A 10,482-nucleotide genomic window follows, 5' to 3' on the forward strand; every position below is an offset into this window, starting at 1 on the left:
TGATCTTTTAAGTGACTCAAACAGTTTCTTTTTTTTTTTTTTTTTTTGAGAGAGAGATTTTTGCTGTAGGGCGCATGTACTCGCTAGAGAGACAGAGAGACAGAAAGCAAGAAATCACCCTCCCCATCTGGGAGGATGGCCACACCACTGTCCCTTCTCCTCCATCTTCTTCTCAGGATCTTAGGCATGCATGCACACCTGCCCAGCATGAGTTTCAAGCTTCTGGGTCCAGGACTTGAACCGTGATTGATGATGTGGGAGTCCAGTGAGATAACTATTATGCCATCTGCTGGTCCTAATCAGTTGCTTATTTTTTTTTCTTTTTTCTTTTTTTTTTTTTTTTTGAGAGGTTTTTGCTATAGGGTGTGTGTGCTCGCCAGACAGAGAGAGACATAGAGACAGAAAGCGAGAAATCACTCCCCAGGGGGGATGGGCATGCCGCAATCCCTTCTCCTCCATTCTCCTCTCGGGATCTTGGGCACGCACGCACATGCGCCCGGCATCAGTTTTAAGCCACCAGGTCTGCAACACGAACTGCGGTTGACTACATGGGAATCCAGCGACATAGTCATTACGCTAACTACTGGTTCCCCAGTTGCTTATTTTTAAATGGAGACAGAACTCACCTAACAGTCATTATTTTAACCATCAAGTGTACAATTCCATGGTTTTGGGTATCTACAAAGTTGTACAGCCATCTCTATCATTTAACTCTGTAACACTTTATTTTGGAGAGGTTTTTTTTTTTTTTTTTCTTTTTGCTATAGGGCGTGTGCACTTGCTAGAAAGACAGAGAGACACAGAGAGACAGAAAGCATCTGGGATGAGTTTAAGCCACCGGGTCTGGGACTTGAACTGTGGTTGACTACATGGGAGTCCAGTGACAAAGCCACTGTGCCAACTGCTGGTCCCAAACTCTGTAACACTTTTAAAGACTCCAAAAACAAATCTGATTCTCATTATTAGTCACTCTCCATTCCCTCCTCCTCCTCCCTGACAACCACCAGTACACATTCTGTTTCTATGGATTTGCCTACTGTGGATATTTCATGTGAAAGCAATCATACAGCAGGCAGACTTTCATATCTGGCTTCTTTGGCTTAGCATAATGTTTTCAAGGTTTACTTGCATCATGGCCTGGATAATATTCCATTGTATAAGTATGCCACATTTTGTTTATTCCTCAGTTGATAGATATTCAGATTGTATCTACATTTTAACTGTTATAGATAATGGTACTATACACATTTTTGCACAAGTTATTTTGTGAGTGCCTGTTTTAATTCTGCTTATATAGAGGGATAGAATTGCTGGGTCATGGGGTAGCTTTATATTTAACTTTTTGGGAAATGTTCTAACATGTCTGTCTACCTTTCAGGTGGTTCTTTGTGGTGGTTAATGTTGTGTGTCAACTTGGCTAGACCATGGGAGCCAGACAGTCATCAAACCCTACACTGAAAATTGCTTGAATTCTTTTTAGATGAGATAAACATTTAAATTATTAGGTTTTGAATAAAGAAATCACCCTCCATCAGGTTGGTAGACCTCACTGAGTCAACTGAAGACCTCAAGAGAACAACACTGATGCTCCTGAGGAAGAGGAATTCTACCTTCATACAGGAACTATAACATCAACTCTTCTTTGGGACTCCAGCTGGATGGATGGGTTGCCCTGCAGATTATTTTATTTTATTTTTATTTTTTGGAGAGGTTTTCGCTATAGGGCGCGTGCGCTTGCCAGATAGACAGAGACATAGAGACAGAAAGCAAGAAATCACCCCCCAGAGGGGATGGTCACGCCGCAACCCCTTCTCCTCCATTCTCCTCTCTGGATCTTGGGCACGCACGCACACGCGCCCAGCGTGACTTTTAAGCCACCGGGTCCGGGACGTGAACCACGGTCGACTACGTGGGCGTCCAGCAACATAGCCATTACGCTAACTGCTGATTCCCTGCCCTGCAGATTTTGAACTTCTGAAATCAGAAGTTCAATTTGAACTTCCTGAAATCAGCCAGTCAACCAGTCTCTCTCTCTTTATATACGTTTGTGTATGTGCTTACATACACACAGCCTATTGACTCAGTTTCTCTGAAGAACTCTAGTACATTATTGTTATTACAGAAGGACTGTGTTCCTACTAAAATCGAGTCCTCTCACCAAATTCCATCTCCTTTGTCTTCTCAAAGACATTGTAAGTATGTTTTCTCTGTCTCTTATGCCATCAGTTTTAGTTTTGTTTTATTTTGTTGCTGGAGTATGGTATCACCAGTTATATCTTCTATCCTAAAATATCTCTTCTTCTAGGATCCTTGGAGAAATGACTGAATCCAGGTCTGGGGCAGGAAACAACACACAAAATAAGCTTGCAATGTCTTATACTAGAGAGCATGAAAGCTATCAAAAACTGTTACAATCATGTCCTAAATATTCAGGAGCTAATTTAAATAAGTTCTTGGTGGCCAAAGATGGCACAATTGAAATATTAATAGGATAATAAATACAATGGATTAGAATATGCCACATAAATTTAAATCCATTTCTAAGTTTCATAATGATAAGTGAAAGTGAAATGATTGGTTACCTTGGGCAAATACGAGGGGACTTCAAAAAGTTCATGGAAAATGGAATTAAAGTGAGTTTATTTTGGTGTAAAAAATATTGAGATCCATGCATAGCATTTTCTTTTCTTTTTTAAGCCATGGTACACTTACCAGAAGGAGACAGAGACAGAGAAAAAAAGAGGAGACAGTAACCCTGAGGGAAATAGTCACGCCACAATCCCTTTTCCTCTCTCTCTCCCCACTGAGGGGGTTGTGGGCAGGCATGCACACATGCCCAGTGTGATTCTCAAGCTGCCAGGTTAGGATTCAAATCATGTGATTGACCTTGTAGAATCCTGTTGCCTTAACCACCAGACCACAGAACCAGCTCCATAGATTTTTTTTTTCATAATATGCATTTTCCATGGATTTTTGAAAAGCCCTCATAATAAGGAACAAACTCATTATTTTGAAAACTAGTAAATAAACAGGAAGTAGGAAGCATTTTTTTCTGCCTTTCCCTATTTTCTCTATAACTTTAGGTAGCCTAAGAGTAGATGAATTATTATTCATTGTAGAATTATTGCAATTAATAAATTTAAAAAGATAGAAATAAAATATCACCCCTTTGCAACCCTTCAAAAATGGTATATGTGTATATGTTTGTGTGTGTACATACACATAAATATACAATATGTTTGTGTGACTGTGTGTGTGTATATGTATTTGCAGTTTGTATCTGGGTCTAATTTATTCACAACTACCAGATATAGGCAATAGAGGGGACAGAGAAACAGTAAATATATAGTAGCAAAACCAACTATGAGATACTCCACAGAAGATTCTGATTATGTCAACAAATAAGTTGTAGGAACAAGGAAAAGAAAGAGAGAGAAAGAAAGAGAAACAGGAATGAAAGGTAAGGGAGCTAGATTAAAAGCAATTTCAGACAAAATAGTATTACCTTTGGAGAGAATGGTTATTTATTAAGAAAGGACATGAGAAAAGCGAGGTTCTGGATGGGTCCTATATTTTTATCTGGGTAGTACTTATTACAAAAAAATTGAGCTGTATACCTTATATTAGTGTATTTTCCTCTTTAATGTATGTATTTAACCTCTAATAAAACTTTGAAAGAAAAAGGGAATAACTTAAAAGACTACATGAAATATATGGACCTTACTCAGATACTTACTTAAAACAAGCTGAAAGTAAATGAGACAACTGGAGAAATGTGAGTTTTGACTACATATTAATATGATTCATATTAAGCTAATATGAATGTGTTTCTCAGTAGAGTTTCTATCTCTTTTTGGAGGTATATTCTGAACTATGTGTGGATAGAATGATACAATATCCAGCAAGTGAGAGATGATGAGACTGGAGGTGTTACAGACAAAGATCTAAAGCACTGAGAAGACAGCCTCCAGTAAGAGAGCAGAGCTGTGGGTCTTAGTCTATCGTCTTTGGTCAGTGAAGGTGAGTGTGCAGAAATCAGTAGGTAACAAGGGAGGCAGTTCAATGGAATAAACCTCAAAGGAACAGACTTTTGACAGTTGAACCAGTACCTCTGAAATAGCTGGGATACATCTTTGTTCCAAGGTTGGAACAGATTAAAAATAAATAAATTGGGGGGGGGCAGCAGGTGGTGTAGTGATTAATGCACTGGACTGCCACATGGTCGACTGTGTTTTGAATCCTGGACTCAGCAGCTTGAAACTCATGCTGGGCATATGCATGTGTGTGCCCAAAATCCCAAGAGGAGAACAGAAGGGGAAGAGATTGTGGCATGGTCATCTGCCCCATAGGACCATTCCTTCTCTTTGTCTCTCCATTGAGTGCACATACTCTATGGCAAAAATAAATAGGCACGCATATGCCCTGTCTTACTGTAACTATCAGATATGCCCTGTTCTCTAATACAATTTCTTAAACATTTAACATCTGTTGGTTTATTAATTAAAAATCTTTAAAAATCATCCTTTTACCATACAGTAGCATTAACCCAGTTTTACCTATTCTATAGGTAAAGTATAACAGAATACTAAATAAACATACTAGTACTCAAGATATCGAGGAAAAAGCAGATAAAAGAAACAAATATATTTTATATAAAATCAAAATTGTGTTGATAAATTTCTATCCAGTCCCCATCTGGGGGGAGGAGGGTTGTCTACAGTTGGCTAAGCTCTCTGAAGATAGAAATATGGTATGATGAAAGGGTTGAATCGTACTATAAATTTCTAAACAGCTGTTTCTACCAAATAGGCATCAAATAGACATCAATTCTGAGTTAAGCTTTTACATCCTGAAAGTACATATTTAATAAATGAAAATTGTTCTTATTTGTCCTATAGCTCTACTGTTCCATACAATCCTTTATAGGCACTATTATGAGTTAATATGAGTGGCTTAAACAAAATTGCATTTATTATTCTTTCATAACAGGTGAAGTCATAGTTTCACAAATTCATTAATGCCCCAAACTTGTTCTCATTTCCTTTCAGCTTAGAAAAGCATTGATTTTCCACCTTTATCTCCAGTCCCATGAGCTTTCCTTATCTTCAGGCAAGAAGATAAGGGAAGAACAAGGAATCAGAGGAATTGCCCATATCGAGAAACAAACATTTTCACAAAAGCCCCAGAAAGCTTCCACTTAGATTTCATTGTCTAGAACCATGCCATACATTCACACCTAGCTGTAAAGGAGTCTGGAAAACATCGTGTGTGTGTGTGTGTGTGTGTGTGTGTGTGTGTGTGTGTGTGTGTGTGTGTGTTTATTGATAAGTACATTTCTCTCCCAAACAAAATGGGGTTCCATTATTAGGGAGAAAGTAAAAGTCGGCATAAAAAACTATTACGTTCGTGTCTGCCAATTTGTATAATATAATCACACTCACATACATGTATATACACATCTGGATGCAAATATATTAAAAACTGAATTATACAAAATATTAGAACAAATGTTCTTTCTCTTTTTGCCTCTATGAACAAATATTGTAAACCTTTTAAGAGGATCTGCCTTAAGATCATTATTACTGTTCTTATATTTCTCCGGAAATATTTAAATATTGCATGTCTTTCATACACATAGGAAATTAGTTTACATTTTCAAGGACTAAGATATCTAATTAAAGCAGAAAGCCTTACTCAATCATATCAAATTATACCCTTTGGGGAAGAAAAGATGGGATGTACAGCAACAGAGAAGGACATATGCAGTGTCAAGTTAGTTCTATTTTTGCATTTCTTTATTCTTTGCTCTTCCTTCATTTCTTAAATACATCTTCCCAGAAGGACTACCCTGTTTCCCTCTTCTAGACTTCCTTCGTCACATATTCATTGCTTATATATTCACTCTGTTCAATTTGGAGCCTTTTAAAACAACCATGAAAACTATTTGATCTCAAAGATATGAAAGGAAAAATTTCATATTCAGCCATCCCTGTGAATCCCCCAGCCTTTACAGATTTAAGACATTCCCAAAGCATTAATAGAGAATTTTTTTACCATTTTATTATTTAAAATATTTATAGTTCTCAATTATGCAAGTAATGGGCAATTTCATTGCATTTCATTATAGGTCTAATTCCTGCCAGCCAGTGAGCTTACTATTTAAGTAGTTTATAAAATGAAAAGGGTATATATGGTTTAGTTCATCATTTTTTTTCCTTTTTTTCCTTTTTTTAAGAGATATTTACTATAGGGCACTTACACTCACCAGAGAGACAGAAAGACAGAAAGTGAGAAATCACCCCCCACGCACACCACAGGAGGGCTGGCCATTCCACAATCCCTTCTCCTCCATTCTCCTCTTGGGATTTTGGGCACACATGCACACATGCCCGGAGTGAGTTTTAAGTCACTGGGTCTGGGAATCAAACCGCAGTCGACTACGTGGGAGTCTAGTGATGTAATCATTACACTGTCTACTGGGCTCCACAGTTTATCTTTTAACTTCCTCTTGTTTTTGCAGAATCTCTGCAGTTCCATCCACATAATACCACTGCCCACAGAAAAGAACCTCAGGAAATGTAATTGATCTCCCTTGGCCCACTGCTGAGAGCCTGAGCTACATTTCTTTGTCAAGGGAGGTAACCAAGACCTAGAAAATGCCTCGAAGGAGTGTGAGGTGATGAAGGGTATAGGGGACAGTCACAGCTTGGAAAATGCCATAGGAGAACACAGACAAATCTTCTCACCTCATGAAGAATAAATCACATTTATAAAATGTAAGACTCTTGGCATCTAGAAACTTCTGAAAGACCTTGCCAGTTTCAGTCTTGCAGGATGCCAAGCCCCAGTGGTCATTTGCATCTCAAACATCCACTACTGGGGACCATTCCCCCAAGATCTCTAGCTATCTTCCAGGTCACCTCTGTCCAGCTCTCAAGTCTACCTGGTAAATTTAATACCTACTACTTCTCTATCACTACATATAATCAGCTTCAAAGCCCTTGGTTATTTTTGCTTGATAATTTATTAATAGACATGTATGCTATATTCCTACTATTATGTTATGTCCTTCATAATTATTAAATATTTTTAAACTCATGGCAATCCTATGTGGACATCCTTATCATCCCTGCTTTTCAGATGAGAAAAACAGAGAGGTTAGGTAATTTTCCCAGCAGCACCTAGCTAGCAAGAGATAGGTCTGGAACTGCACTCACTTCTTTTGGCTCCAGGTTTTAACCAGTAATTGATTATATTCCATCTCACTGGTCTAAGGAATCTTGACCTTGGAGGTCATGCTGCCCAGGTTTACTCATCAAGCTATAGGAGACCCTGAAATGACGATTGTTCGGCTTTGGCTTAAATTCCTCCCTCCCTTAAAAATAAGATGACCTGCAAATCTGTTATCTGAGTCAGCATTGGGGAATCTAATTACATCAAGTTGATTTAATATGAACAAAGACTCCAAGTGGATGTTGAGGTCTCTAGTTATGAGAGTGTTATCTCTCTCTTCTTTTGTAGGCACAAATGAGAAGCCTGCAATTATGCTGCACTATTCTCTCTCTCTTTTCTCTCTTTTTTCTTTCTTTCTTTCTTTCTTTCTTTCTTTCTTTCTTTCTTTCTTTCTTTCGTAATGTGCTTCTTGTTACATTTATTTTGTTCCCACTATTCTCTTAGTCAGTGCTTCCTGGTAAAATCTAAAGTTTCATTTTCACTTTTAAGAGAGATTTTTGATAGAAAGCATGCACTCACAAAAGACAAAGACAAGAAAGAGAAAGTGAGAAATCACTTTCTAGGGTAGATGGACTCGCTTCAATTCCTTCTCCTCCATTTTCCTCTCAGTAGTTGGCATGCACACATGTGTGCCTGGCGCAAGTTTCGAGACACTGGATCCAGGACTCAAACAGCCTTTGACCATGTGGGATTCCAGCACTTTAACCACTTTGCCACCTGCTGGCCCCAAACCAGTAGATTTTGAACACCTCAGCTTTCTTGTGAACCAAGTCACTTTCCATGTTTGGTAGTACACTCTCAAATATTCCAAAAACAAATGTTTTTATTTTACTTGGGATGGAATGGAATAAATAACCAAAGACGACATGTATTAGCCCAGGAACTTACATCCTTTTTCTACTCAACTGCTGCTAACTGCCCTCAGAAGCACCCTTATTCCTTCTTTTAACCCTAGTCCTGCATACCTGGCTTCCCTCATAAAACCAATCGCAATCTAAAATTATGTATTGACTTCTCATTGGAAGGAAGACACAAAACTAAGCACTGATGATGAAACAGTGAGCCATGCAAACCTTGCAATAGCTCAGTTCCAAAATAGTGATATAAATTCTAAAAATAAATCAGGGGGGTGTTGGGACTTCCAGGAGAGTCAAGCAACAAAACCATGGGATCAATGAACACTTTTAGGAAGCAAGAGGCTTCCATGCTGAGCCCATTCTAAGGAAAGAAGTGTTGAGGTTCAGCCTTTCCAGTGGTATCCAGATTCCTATGGAGCAGGCCATGGTAGCACAGCCTAAGAAAGCACACTGGTTCAGCTGAAGAAAATCTATTTATGCTTTTTTTTAAATTTATTTGATTTTTCTTTATTATTATATATATATATTTAAAATTTTACTATATGGCACATGTGCTCACCTGAGAGAGAGAGAGAAAGTGAGAGAGCAAGCTGTCAGGTCTGGGACCCAAACCATGGTCAGCTATGTGACAGTCAAGCATCTCAACCACCATGCCATCTGCTGGCCTCCTATCTAAACAACCTGTTTTCAGGTTGTTTAAATAGGTTGTCATGTACATGTGAATAGGTTTGTCATTTAAATGTAAAGGCCAAATGCAGTATTATTCTAAGTCTTAAGCAGAAGAGCAAAGTGAATGAAAACTTACTGTCTTTTCAACTTTCCAATTTTCACAGTGGATTTTCTTGGAGCTCAGATAATGTGAGTCTTTCAGGGTTGTCTCTAATCATTGCTGCTGGTCCCTCAGCAGTAGGTGGCTTACACAGCAGCTGGTTCACCATAGCAAAGGGGGTGTGAAATAATGAGCTTCCACTTCCACCTGTGCCCCCACATCCCTCCCCAGTATCCCAGAGAAGACCCACTTGCACCACTGAGCTGGGATGTTGCTAAACTCTAACTTGGATTTCCTTTCTTCTGGGAAGAGACCTCTGAAATCCCATCAACTTTTATGCTATTGTTGGATGACTATTAAACACTCACTTCTCAGTACAAGAAAAGCTGGTCAGGGTAAGGCCTGAATCTGGAATGGCATTATGTAGTCAACCTTAGTTTCAGAAACAATCACTTAGATTACTAATAGAAGGCACAAAACTAAGCACTGATGATAAAAATGTGAGCCATTTCTTTCATTAAATGTGTTTGTTCTGTCCAAGGGAAAAGAATATTACCATTTGAACGGCTCATATCCAACTGAACCACATAATAACAATATAGTACTAAGCACTTACCCCTTCTGTGCCTCAATTTCTCTTATAAATATCAAGAGAATGATATGACCTGATAGTTCAATATTTATTGAACACAAAAAATAGTGATTATCTTAATATTTTAATAGCTATAAAAGTGGATGAAGTAGGAGATAAATAGCAATTTGTTGATTGCTCTCCCTGATTCAGTTTCAAAGTCACCCAGTTTTTACCATCACATTTTGGATTTCCAGAATACTCAGCCTCCTATTGCTTGGCAATTTGGTACCACTCAGAGTTACCTGATTCTCTGAATGGGCAAGTAACTGAAGCTATGCATGTATGCTATATTCTTTCTGTGGCAAGAAATAGTTTTTCTCTGCTCTAAGTCTACTAAACTGCTCTATCTAGAAGAAAGTTCATATATAATTTATAAATTGGACATGTATAAATTATGTCAAATAATTTTTTCTCCACAATACACATAAGGATGTGGTATTTGGTGGTGAGGTTTTAACAATTATGGATGTTTTTACCTGATACATAATTGTCACCTTTATCATCCTAACTCACTGAAATTTGCAACCTAGCATAGACTTTTCTGGCAAAGTCTTATTCTGGAAAATTCTGACTGGTAAATACTTCACATTCTTTATAAAATAGAGACCTATTCTTTGCCTTAACTATTGGGTCATCAGACACATGATGCATTTTTACATAGAAAACCATAGAAAAATACAACATGACTTTTCTGATGACCCAGCATATTTTGTCAGAGCTTCCAACTACCCTTTGGGAAATTCATAGAAAATATAATCAGTCACTGGTGTTTAGATTTTAATGCATTATTCTGCTCTCCCATTCAATAAAGCACCTTATGGGAGTTTGCTTCACTAAGACTTAGTCACCCAGTGAACCAGGAAGGGACTGTATTGTGTGTGTTTGGCAGGGTTTTATTTTTTGGGGGAAGAATAAGGGCCTAGAAGACCAACTATCAGGAGCAAAGTCACACACATTACAATCTTACCCAGACTAATAACTCAGCAGGA

Source organism: Tupaia chinensis, unplaced genomic scaffold (assembly GCF_000334495.1).
Source record: "Tupaia chinensis unplaced genomic scaffold, TupChi_1.0 Scaffold000101_1, whole genome shotgun sequence".
In the NCBI taxonomy this organism is placed as follows: Eukaryota; Metazoa; Chordata; class Mammalia; order Scandentia; family Tupaiidae; genus Tupaia; species Tupaia belangeri.